The sequence below is a fragment of the Grammomys surdaster genome, unplaced genomic scaffold (genome assembly GCF_004785775.1).
Source record: "Grammomys surdaster isolate TR1022 unplaced genomic scaffold, NIH_TR_1.0 332221, whole genome shotgun sequence".
NCBI lineage: Eukaryota > Metazoa > Chordata > Mammalia > Rodentia > Muridae > Grammomys > Grammomys surdaster.
The window spans coordinates 467-13,633 of record NW_021627492.1 but is presented as its reverse complement, the minus strand read 5'-3'; the positions used below and the strand labels follow the sequence as shown (position 1 = coordinate 13,633).

General features: G+C 43.1%; 2 pseudogenes; one reads left to right on the top strand and one right to left on the bottom strand.

Annotated features, from left to right (window-relative positions):
* Positions 1–2,411: 2,411 nt before the first annotated feature.
* Positions 2,412–3,334, bottom strand: LOC114616462 (annotated as a pseudogene).
* Positions 3,335–5,076: 1,742 nt separating this feature from the next.
* On the top strand, positions 5,077–6,389 carry LOC114616463 (annotated as a pseudogene).
* The last annotated feature ends 6,778 nt before the right edge of the window (positions 6,390–13,167 follow it).

Genomic DNA, 13,167 nt, shown 5'->3' with positions numbered 1-13,167 from the left:
CCACCTTCTGTACTATTCTCCTTCCCCCTCCCTAAGGAGCACCTGCCCCCCTCTTATGTCCTTTATCAGATTAATCCAACAGTGTTTACAAAACATCTACTTATTTATTTTTGTCTGCTCTTTCCTGCCTTAATGTTGTCTGTGCACCATGTATATTCAGTGTTGTTGGAGGATTTAAGTAGACATCAGAACAGGAGTTACAGAGTTGGGGGCAATCACATAGGTTCAGGGGTTCGAATCCCCGTTTGTTCTTTAGAAGATCAGCCATTGCTCTTATCCACTGAGCTATATCACAGACCTCACACTCATCTCTCTGAAGAGATCTTTTTAAGCACACACTTAGGACCTAGTTGTGCCCACTTTTCTACCTGGTACACATTTTGACCCTCCATGTTTGCAGTCAGCCTGTGTCCTGGATCTTACTGGATTCAGAGATTCATTATCTGTCTCAATGTTTTATCACACTGATATTACAGGGCATGTGGAGGTCCTTTTCAGTCACCTCCTCACACTAATGTGGGAGATTGGGTCTATCTTCTCCTCTCACAGGACAAATGGTCACTAGAAACCATCTGAACTGAAACCTATCAAGTTCTCCCAAGTTCATTTGCAACCAAGCTACAAAGCCTGCCACTGTGCAGTCATCTGTCCATGGCAAGATGCTGCATCCAGATTCTTCACTGCTCTGCTCTTGGGAGCCTCTTGCAGATCTGTTTCCTCTCCCAAGTGTCTAATACACACACTGAGTTCTGGGCTAGAACTCAGGTGTCATGAGTGTTAGTGTTTCTATTGCTGTGATGAAACACCATGGCCAAAATAACTTGGGGAAGAGCACAGTTATGTGGCTTATGCATCCCCAGGCACAGGCTACCAGGGGAAGCCAGGCAGAAATCCAAGCAGGGCAGCAACACAGAGGCACGAGCTTATACAGAGGCCATGGAGAAGTGCTACTGTACTGGCTTGCTCCCAACACTTAGTTCAGTCTGTTTTCTTACAGCATTCAAGACCACAAGCTCACGGGAAACACCAACCAAAATGGCTGTGCCTTCGTACATCAACTGTTAATTAAGAAAGTGCCATCCAGGCTTGTCCTGAGCCCAGGATTGTGATCATTTGGAGGCAGTTTCTCTGTTGAGGTTCCCTCCTGTCAATTGATTTTAGTGTGAAGTTGACATGAAACAAGCCATCAAATCATCATGCTCAGGAGCAAGTGCTTTTATCAACTGAGCCATCTTCCCAAGTAGTTCTTGTTTGAATTTGCTATCTTTGGCCTCTGCTTTCTTACCAGAGACACTCCTTAGTAGCCAAGACCCTGTAGCTCAATGGTACAATTCTACAAGTTTGTTCCTCCTAGTCCCATGATTCCCTATAGGACAACTGAGTTTTGAGAATTTTGTGGGGACATTATTTTTTCCCTCTTTGGAAGATTTTGTAAACTATTCTTAGGTTAACACTCAAATCCGTGTTTCTATTTCATAAAAAGAAAACATATGGTGGTCAAACATTGTTTGATGGCTTATTCGATGGCTCCTGACTCATATACCTGTGTCCAGGAATCGGTCCTCCCCACAAAGGCCAATCCTTATCCCATTCTGGTTCTCAGGCATTCAGTCTCCCTTTATGGTAGTTTGAATATGAACATCTCTCATAGGCTAATATGTTTGAAAGCTTAGCCATCAGGGAGTGAAGCTGAACCACACAAGTGTTTGGGCCATACAAGGGTGACATGTTCATTCAGGTTGTATGAGAAACAAGTGATGGAGGCTTGTAACAGTTTCAGTTTCAAACAACTTGCTTGGATAATACTAGTGTTGGCCTGGTTGTGGTGTCTGTTCTCAGCAATAGAACAGTGATGAAGATGTTCTTCGAGGTGATTTACAGCTCTCCCTATGGTGACATCCCTCCATGCTCAGCAGTTTCTAGCCTGGGGTTGCACTCTCTCCTCTAGGTCCTTTCCTTTAAAGAAAAACATATTGATTGATTGATTGATTGATTGATTGATTGATTGATTTGTAAGTGTGTGGGTGTAAGGGTCTGCCCACACATGTGCATGTATGTGTGCTTATGTTGGTGTGTGTGAACTCAGAGGACAACCTGTGAAAATCCATTCTCTCCTTCCCCCATGTGAGCTCTGGTGCTAGAAGTATGTTTAGCTAGGTAGCAAGGACAGATCATTTTTTCTTTACTGCTATAAAAGGATCCCATGCTCTTCCAGAGGTAAGACTCTCTCCAAGAACTTGCTTGCTTTGTTTCAGTTCAGAGGGTCTGTTCTGGTTATGTTTAGCCAATCTGATACAAATTAGAGTCGCTATTGAAGAGGGAACCTTGATTATTAAGGAACTGCCTCTATCAGATTGGCCTGTCAGAATGTTTGTGGACATTTTTTTTCTTTTTTTCAGCTTTTAGGAACTTTATTTTCCTTCCACTTTTTCGCTTTGCTCAGGTGTCTGCAGAGCAGCTTGGGACCACTCAGTGGTGGCTCCAACCCACTAGGTGGCCTGCGCTGTAGGAGCTGCTGAGCAGTCCTCAGTGACCGGCTGTGCACTCCAGTCATCCATGGGGAACTGCTGGATGGGCACAGAGGGCACCTGCACACCCTCAGAGCAGTCGGCCACCTCAGGCTGAGCACCAGTAACCACAGGAGCTGGTGTGGTCCATTCACCCTGGAATTCCTCCTTGGTCACACCCTTCTCAGCAGCTGCTTGCTCCTCCTTCTCAATCTCCCCAGGTCTTTGTAAAAGTAAATATCAGTCATTACCTCCCATGAGTGCTCATGGGATACAGTACCTGGAATGTGGAGTACTTCCTGGGCCAGCATCCACCACATCAGACCACTGAATGAGCTCCCTTGTTGTTACATGGGATGGCAATGTCCACATAGCGCAGGGGAGAGTCTGTGTTACACAGAGCAATGGTGGCCAGGTTGACGTAAGAGGCTTCTGTGAGGGACTGGTGGTCAGCCCTGGGATCAGTCAACATTAGAAGCTGTGGGTCCCTGAAGGCTGCTTGAATCTGGTTAGTGAAAGTCCCAGGTGTGAAGTGGCCAGCACTTGGAGTGGCTCCTGTGGCAGCAGCAAACTTCAGCACAGCTTGCTGGCTAGTGTTTCTGGAGGAGATGATGCTGATGTTCTCAATGGCAACAATCAGGCAACAGCTTCTCCCATAAATCTGAAGTCCTCTTCAGATTTATGATGTAGATATGGTCACTTTACCCTTTGTAGATGTACTGCTCCATCTGAAAGTCAAGGTTGGTGCCACCTAAGTGGATTCCTGCAGCAAGGAATTTGAGGACATCTTCCTCTTTCATCTGCAGGACGCCAATAACTCTGGACATTGTGTTAAGTTTCCCTTTAACTTACGATGGAAACTAAGAACAAGGCCATATGGACATTTTCTTGATTAATGATGGATGTAGGATGACTCAAACCACTTTGGACACATCGGCCTGAGCTGTCTGAGAAAGGTAGATGGACCTGAAGAGCTGTCCCTTTACCAGTGGTTTGTTTTCTGTTTGTTTATTAAAACAAGGTTCCACTATGTGGAACTGGCTGCTCTGAAGTCACTATGTAGACCAGGCGGGGCTCGAACTCACAGACAGGTGTGTTGGTCAGGGTTCTCTAGAGTAATATAACATGTAGAACGAATGTCTTTATATAGAAAGGTGATTTACTAGAAAGACATGTGGGCTGAGGTCCAGCTAACGCAATAATGGCTGCCTATGTGTGGAAAGACCAAGTATCCAGAAGTTGCTCAGTACACAAGGCTGTGTGTCTCAGGTGGTCTTCAGTATCAGAATCCAGAAGTAATAGGCTCTAATGACAGTGAAGGAATGTACTGGCTAGCAAGGCCAGAGCAAGCAGGAAAATAGCCAAAGTATACTTTTTCCATGTGCTTATATAAGCTTCTAGAAGAAAGTGTGGCCTATATTAGAGGTGGGTTTTCCCAGATCAAAACATTGGGATTAAAAGTGTACCTTCCAACATTAAATATCTTATTTAAAATAGATTTTTCCACTTCTAATTAATCCAAAATCCCTTTCAGCTGTTTCATTTTGGGGTCTTAGTTAATTCCAATTGTAATCAAGTTGACAACCAAGAATAGCCAGCACACACACACAAACTACATATATACCTATATACATACACATACATATATGTGTATGTATGCACATAAAATGTATATATATATATTATTTACATAAAATGTGTATATATATATTGGGTTTATTAAAATGACTTAAAAGGCCATAGTGTAGCCAATCCTATGTTAGTGCCTATGTACTGAAAGACCAAGAATCCAATAATTATCCAGTTTATGAGGCTGGGTGTCTCAGCTAGTTTTCAGTCTATGCAAGAATTCCAAGAAAGTAGATTCCAATGCCAGTGAATAAAGGAACATATTAGCAAGGGTGGAGAGAAGCAGGTAAAGAGAGACCTTCTTCCTTCTTCCATGGTTTATATAAGCTCCCAGGGGTCAGTAACCTAGGGACGTGATTCTCTAAACCCTTACAAAGTTAGTTTCTCAAATAGCAAACTTAATCAACATCAAAGCCTTCCAGACCCTTAAAGTTCTCAAGTAAACAACTTTCCACTAGGTCTCAGATAATGCAATCAGAGAGTGGTAGACCTTCTGTACATTAGAGTGATTGCTATAGACCTTGTCAGAGTTTACATTGATGCTTTACACACAGTCTGAACCCTCAAAGTCATTTTTTTGGTGTCAGGACACATGCCTTTGTGGTACAAGATCTGACTATCACAGAAGTCATAGAATTGGGCCTCTTCTGGGTAAGTCCATAGTAGACAATATGCTCAACAAATCGCCTTAACAGGATTCTGCAGCCAGCGCAGGGATGACCACTAATATTTACACAGACTGGCCCATCCTTTCCATGTGTAGATGACCCATGCCATCCAGGCCTTTGGGAAAAAAAGGCATAGGAGAAAGGAGGAGGGCGCTACAGGCAACAGAGCTGCAGATGGCATTATTCTCTGCTTCTCCACTGCATGGACAACGCTGTCATGCTACTCTCCCACTCGATTGCAGCCCATTGGTGGATCCCTTTAATTCAAGAAAATGGAGACTGAACAGCCAGAAGAAACCTTCCCCAACACTGAAACCAATGGTGAATTTGGTAAATGCTTTGCAGAATATATGGAAGAGAAACAAGCCTTTAAAAGATCTAGAAATACTGATGAGATAGTTGAATTGCGCATTTTGCTTCAGAGCAAGAATGCTGGGGCAGCGATTGGAAAAGGAGGCAAGAATATTAAGGCTCTCTGTATACAGTACAATGCCAGTGTCTCAGTGTCAGATAGCAGTGGCCCGAGCACATACTGAGTATCAGTGCTTGATATTGAGATGACTGGAGAAATTCTGAAGAAAAGCATCCCTACCTTGGAAGAGTACCCACGTTATAAAGGAAGTGACTTTGACTGTGAGGTAAGACTGTTGATTCATCAGTGTCTGGCAGGAGGAATTATTGGTATTAAACGTGCTAAAATCGAAGAACATCAAGCAAACACTCAGACAACAATCAAGCTTTTCTAGGAGTGCTGCCCTCATTCTACTGACAGAGTCGCTCTTATTGGAGGAAAACCTGATAGTGTGGTAGAATGCATCACGATCATCCTTGACCTTATATCTGAGTCTCCCACCAAAAGACATGCACAACCTTTTGATCCCAACTTTTATGATGAAACCTATGATTATGGTGATTTTACAATGATGTTTGATGACTTCCTGTGGGATTCACCCTGAGGGAAGAAGTGGGTTTTGATAGAATGCCTCCTGATAGGGTTGGGCATCCCATGCCTCCTTCTAGAAGAGATTATGATCATATGAGCCCTCATTGAGGACCTCCTCCACCTCCTCCTTGTCGAGGTGACTGGGGTGGCAGCAGAGCCAGGAATCTTCCTCTTCCTCCTCCACCACCACCCAGAGGGACAGATCTAATGGCTTCAGACAGAAGAGGAAGGCCTGAAGACCCCTGTGATGGCATGGTTGAGTTTAGTGCTAATGAAACTTGGGACTCTCCAATTGACACATGGAGCCCATCAGAATGGCAAGTGGCTTATGAACCAGATGGTGGCTCTGGATATGATTATTCTTATAAAGGGTGTCGTAGCTCATACAGTGATCTTGGAGGGCCTGTTATCGCTACATAAGTAACTATTCCCAAGGTTTTGGCTTGATCTATTATTGGCAAAAGTGGTCAGTGGATTAAACAAATTTGTCATGAGTCTGGAGCATCAATCAAAACTGATGAACCTTTAGAAGGATCTGAAGATTCCATCATTACCATTACAGGACCACAGGACCAGATACAGAACGCACAGTATTTGCTGCAGAACAGTGTGAAGCAGTATGCAGAAGCCGAAGGATTCTAATGCAAGATATGTTTTCTTTTTTATAGTGTGAAGCAGTATTCTGCAAAGTTTTTCTAAGACTAGTGAGGAACTGAAGGAGTCCTGCATCTTTTTTTTTATCTGCTTCTGTTTAAAAAGCTAACATTCCTCTACTTCATAGGTGTTCTGCATTTAAAGTGTAGTGAAATTTTTGCTGTTCACCAGATGTAATGTTTTAGTTCCTTACAACAGGGTTGGGGGGAGGGCACACAAAAACTAGCATTGACATTTTGAAGCAGTAGCAGAGCGAGTGGCTTTTATTTTTCATTCCTTGGTAGTGGTTTTAAGGAAATCAGAACAGAACCTCAAGCAGAACCTGAAACAGACGCCACAGCAGCGGGCGGTGCTGCTTCCTCGCTTGCTCCCCTTTGCTGACTCTGTCTGATTCATTACAGAACCCAGGACCACTGTTCCAGTGGTGGCCTGACCAACAATGTGCTAGGCCCTTCCACCTAACCATTAAATTAGTTAATGCCTTATAGGATTGCATTCAACTCTGTATTATAAGAACATTTTCTCAGTTAACGTTCCCTTCAGTCTGATAGGTCCATCTTGTGTGCAATTGACATAAACTCACCAGCACACCCTCAGAGCTCATTTGTAGGCAGTTTCAGGTTGCAAGTGTCCAGACTACATGTTTGATGTAAATCTGCCAATCTGTCTGCTCTAGTCATCTCTGCAGTGAAGCTGAATTTCTGTGCTGTGGTCCAGGAGGGTTCTTCTCTTAGGATGCCCAGAAAGGATGGTTTGTGAGCAATGATGGAGAGCCTGGTCTGGCACCCCAGTGAGCATTTTCAGGTTCAGTATTGCATCTTGGATGAGACCAAATCTGTCTGTTGGCCATAGTGCCTTTTAACTTGCCACAGGATATAGCCTCAAAAACTGGCTAGATTTGATGTTGAGACTATCCTTCAGAAAACACTTATTTCCTTTGTAACACAGTTTTCCTTTTGGACCCACTCTCACACTGAGAGCTCTGTCTTGCTGATGGCACATCAGCTGTATCCTCAGTCACACCTCTGTGGTGATGATTCAGACAAGGATTCTGTGATTCTTATGGCTAAGCCTTCATGGCTGTGTGACAGGACCCTCAGGTGTGAGAGTCCTGCCCTGTGAACACCAGCAGATCTTCCCACTAAACCCTGCTCAAACTCTGGCTTCTCTGCCACTATCCTCCCTCTGCTAGACACTTCTGTCCAGTCTCCCACCCTCTGACCTCCCTTTGATTTTTCTCCCTCCCCTCTCAGCCTCAGTCTGCAGGCTCCTCTTATATAATCCTTCCCCTGCCTGGATGTGGGCTTTCCCTCACCCTTGCTGCACAGCGTTTTACAGGAACTTAGGGAACATGAAGAAGCTGTTCTTACCTCCCCACGTCAAACACTTCCTTAGAATAATAAAGGAGCTTTCTTCTTTAACACTAGTCACCATAAGAGGCTTTCACCTCCTGACTTCACTGGGCCTTTCCTCAAGGTTTCTCTGCATGAGCTCTGCGCCTGAGACCCATCTTCTACTTTGTCCCTACTAAGAGTGTGATCTGATCAAAACTAATCTTGGTAGATGGTCTTCATATTTCCTTTTATAGTGCTGAGAGTTGCTTCCACGTGTAAAAAGGACCACATTTCCCTCAAAGTGGTAAGAAATCCCTTATTCTTGAGGCAAATATGAAAGACCCTGGCGCGTCTACCAGAGTAACTACAGATTTAGCTTAACCATATATACAAAGTAGAAGATGGGCCTCATGTGCAGAACTCATACAGAGGGACCTTGAAGAGAGGACCAGTGAAATAAAGAAATTAAAGCCTCTTTCGGTGACGTGTGTGTGTGTGTGTGTGTGTGTGTGTGTGTGTGTGTATACATATATATATGTATATATACATATACATATACATATACATATATATATTTTACTCACTTTACATCTCTATCAACTGTCCATTCTCACCTCCCAGAGCCACATTTGCCAACCTCTTCCCTCCTCTGGGAAGCGTCCCACCTTTGCATACAGCCTCACAGGAACATGCAGTTGCAGTAGACCTAGGCACATCATCTCACACTGAGGCCTAACCAAGTAGACATTTTAGGAAAGGGGATCCAATGGCAGGCAGCAGGGTCAGAGACAGCTTCTGCTCCTATTATCAGAGGACTCACATAAAGACCAAGCTGCACATCTGCTACATTATGTCAGGTGGCCTAGGTCCAGCCCCTACATGCTCTTTGGTTGGTGCTTCAGTCTCTGTGAGACCCCATGGGTCTTGGTCAGTTGACTCTGTAGGCCTTCTTGTGGTGTCCTTGATCCCTCTACCTTGCTGAATTCTATCCCCAGTTCTTCCATCAGACTCCCTGAGCTCCAGCTGATGTTTGCCCATGGGTCTCTGCATCTGTTTCCATCAGCTGCTGTCTGTAGCCTTCCGAGATCACTCATATTTTTACATGGCAGCACTTTTATGAGCTTTTTATAGTAAAGAAACAAGGAAAGTCAAAAATCAATAATATTTCAAATACATCAGTGAGTATACCAGGCAAATGGGCTATATCGAGTCTGGGAAATCTTGACTCTGGGCCTCAGATTCTTTCTGATAAAATTGACAAAGATGTTCCAAGAAAGTATATCCCAAGATGTGTGGCATTCCAGCATCTCCATTCTCTGAGCATCTCCTCAGTCAATGACCTTTTGCACAGCTTTCTGGGAACTCCTGTTACACACATGCAATGGTTCTAGTTTTCTTTTGTGGCCTGATCCAGGTGTTGCCTGTGTCTTTGATTTGAGTATCTGTTCTACACCTTCAGATATATGCTATGTGATATCTTTACATGACAATGTCCCTCCCTGAAATGGTTAGCATAAATTGGTAATAAGTAAACAAGAGAATATGCAAATTTAGTTTAATTTTTTTAATTCATGAAATGCAAGCAAATTTTACACACTGGATTATTTAAATTTTGTGACGAAAAAAGGAAATACCAGCACTATACAAGCAAGGTCACCTGGTCACGGAAGCTGGGTAGGAAAAAGCATATTAACAAATAGCAATGTGACACTTGAAAATATTGTTGTGCATCTAAACGCGCGCTGTGTTCGGGGTTTTATACCGTCCAGGAAAACAAGAAGCCTAAATTACATCAAGAATTTAACAAGGAAGGAAGAGGCCAATGAAGAGGTGCTAGTGGGTATGTGCAGGCAAAGAGATGCTTTTCTAATGGAGAAAATAAGCTTATGGGGAAAAGGATTTGTACAAAATATTAATTCTACCCAACATGATTGCTAAGTGATTGTGAAAAAGCAGAAGGTTCTGTATGTCACAAAGTTTATAACACTCAATGTAAAGTGGTATGGGTTTTTTAAAAGGTTTTTAATTACATGTATAGTTTGATAGAATAATTGCTTATAATTTCTTCTGAATCTTTCTGATCTTTGACTTCATAACAGTTCAGTCTTATCAGAGGTAAGACTGATTTAAAATATGTTTTTTAAATATTTGTTCATAATAAGTGTCTATTCTTTTGATGTTATGAAACAAAGTGATCTTTATAATTCACACTTGAGGACCAAACAATCCACTTCCCAAAATATATTTGCAAAGCTGCTGATAATTTTTTTTAAAGTCTCTGCATTTGATATACCCACATTCACAGGTGTCTTGGGGTTTGAGTTCGTCACTCATGAAAGCTATGTAACAGATTACAACCTCTATTTGTTCTTTTTTGTTCTTCAAGTCTGGTGCAATTGATGTTCTGAATTTTCTTTTTTTTCTTTTTTTTTAAGTTTTTATTGGATATTTTATTTATTTACAATACAGATGTCATCTCCTTTCCCCATTTCCCCTCCCTAGAATCCCGTATCCCATCCTCACTCCTCCTTTTGGCTTTTATACTATTTTAATTACATGCATATGTTAAGGTCAGTTCTAGGTTGAGGGTCTAGCAATACAATAGATGCAAATAGTCAAGGAACAAGCAAGACAATAAACACAAATAATCGAAGAACAAGTTAGGCATTAAATCCAATTCTGTGAACTCTCCCGTGATCACTGTTTCTAAGAGCTTATCAGGATGACCAAAGTATCTGAGCCTACTTCCCTGTCCTAGCCCAAAGTCATTTTCATGTCTGAAGCCTACTTCCTTGTTCTAGCCTAAAATTTAGTTTCCTGTCTGAAAGTACTTCTTTGTTCTGGCCTAATATTTAGATTCCTGCCTGAAATTACTATTTTGTTCTAGCCTCATGTCAGATTCCTGCCTGAAGCCTACTTCCTTGTCCTTGGCCAATGTCATATTCCTGCCAAGCAGCCCATTTCCTTGTCCTTGTGGAGAGCCTTTGGAGCTGCTTGACAAGAATCTGATGTTCTGAGTTTTCAATAGCCATGATTAGAGGCCTAAAGCAATGAGGATCAAGGGCTGTCTGACAGCCAGGATTTTTACCTTCACTCCCAGGTTGGCCATGTCCCAGTGTAGAGGACAGTGGGATAGCTCTAAAAGGATATGACAGCTTCAGAGAGGATATGAAGACCCCAGAGGTCCCTATTTGGTTCATTTCACAGAGAAATACCCTTGTCCAGCATATGATGGTGGCTGACTGGGAACTCCCCTGTCCCTAACACCTTCCTCAGATCGCACCTTGAACAGTGTGAGGTAACACGGTGGTGTGTGGCAGGCACTGAGTCAGTGGAGCAAGCTTAGTCAGTGTAACCAGGATTTGATAGGAATGCTAAATTTTATTTCTATCACCAGGCCTTGCATTTGTTTGAAAACAATTTATTTATTTTCAACATTGTTAACATTGGGCTGTTTACTCCCTGGATGGTTATAACATTGTAAGTGAAATCCTGAGTGAATGAGCTATGCGAGGAAAACAGCTGCTCACACGTGTATCTTAATTTACCACCTCCATCCAATGCATGGGCTGTAATTACCACATTGTCCTAATTACCATTGGCTACTGGTCAACCCCTAGCTCTCTTACTTCCATCAACCCTCAGATCACACATTGTACACCACACAGTTATCATGTATACTTAGATCACCGAATGGCTTTAAAGAGTGAATGAGTTGCCTTTACAGTTCAGAGACACCAGATTGAAGGCAGAGACAGAGGGACTCTAGTCACACAGACAGACTCAGTGCAGGAGGTTAGAGGAGATGACAAGGAAGCTAGTGGAGAGCTGCAGGGCTGCAGGGCTGCAGCAGGCCTCAGGACTGAGTGAACTGCAGAGGTGAGGTGCAGGACCCCAGGATCCAGCAGGTGAGATGCAGACCCACATTAGCGTGGAGCAGCAGATGAGCTGTCAGACAGTGACTCAAGGAGTTAGCTGTGTGGATGGAGCTGAAGCCTGAAGATGGGCAGGAGTCCTCTGCCTGCAGGTTCCGTGACACATGAACAGTCAGATGGCAGGTTTGTGGGGGCCATGACCATTGCAGGGTTAGGTGGCCTCTTTAAGGGTCCAGGTGAGGGTGAGATAAATCTTCAGAGCTAATTCTCTGATATGGTTTGATATGTGCTCCCTGCTTCCAACCCACTTTGATAAGTGTATAAGTGACATACTTTTACCTTTAGGATTAAGTTAATTACCAGACTTTGCATCATGGATGGTCCTCAGTTGACATGTATCTGTGTGGAAAGTGAGGTGTCATGTCACCCAACCTTTTTGCATTGCACTGAGAAGGGAGTCATCTTCTTCTTGTAAAACAGAGTCACCCAGGGCAAGCCCCTGTTTTGCACCATGATGAATAATTTAGCGCTGAGCCCAGCTTGGTCTCCACAACACTGCCATCCAAGAATAAGAAAGAAAAAGGACCAGAGCAGGAGAAAGTGCCTAAAGAAGCAGCCTACTGCACTCTGATGCCCTGGTGCATGGGGCTCTGTCAGCCACCAGTCTCCTGGGTTCCCACCAGTCTGGTCCAAAGTCAACAGCATAGATTTCCATATTTCTTTTTTTTTTAAAGATTCATTTATTTTTTTATGTATATGAGTACACTGTAGCTGTCTTCAGACACACCAGAAGAGAGCATCAGATCCCATTACAGATGACTATGAACCACCATGTGGTTGCTGGTAATTGAACTCAAGACCTCTGGAAGAGCAGTCAGTGCTCTTAACCGCTGAGCCATCTCTCCAGCCTGATTTTCATATTTCATAAATACATGTGTTGGCGTCTTTGCTGACGAAGCCACAGGCAATGTTCACATGCTGCCCAGCACACTGGTGATGAGGACTGGAGGAGCAGCAGGGAGCACCTATTGATGAAAAGGAGTGTGGATTACAGTGTGCTCCTGGGCATCAGCTGCAGCACCCGCTCTCCTTCCTTTCTCAGACACTCCCCACACCACAGACCACGGAGCTCAACGGCCCAATTCTTTGCTTCTTCATTTTTCCTTCTAGATCTTTCTGTCACTCTAAGCTCTGATAGGCTAAGACTCCAGATGTTTCTGGAGTTGAAACAAAGATTGTGAATAAAAATTTTTTTAAAAAGCAGGAAACATGAAACGAATCAGCAAATATGAAAGACTAGAAAAATACACCTGTGTTTCTGTCTTTGCTGGTCTTTTAGCTTTCGTTCCCTTTGTTTTTGGGGGACAAGACTTCACTTTTCCACACAAGCTGTCCTTGAGCTTAATATATAATCCACAAGCTTAAACTATTATGGCAACCCTCCTGCATCAGCTTTCCCCATATTGAAATTGTAGGTTTGACCAAATATACAGGTAGACTTAAAATGTACTCAATATAAGTTATTCAAAAGTAATTGTATTGATTTAAATATCCGAT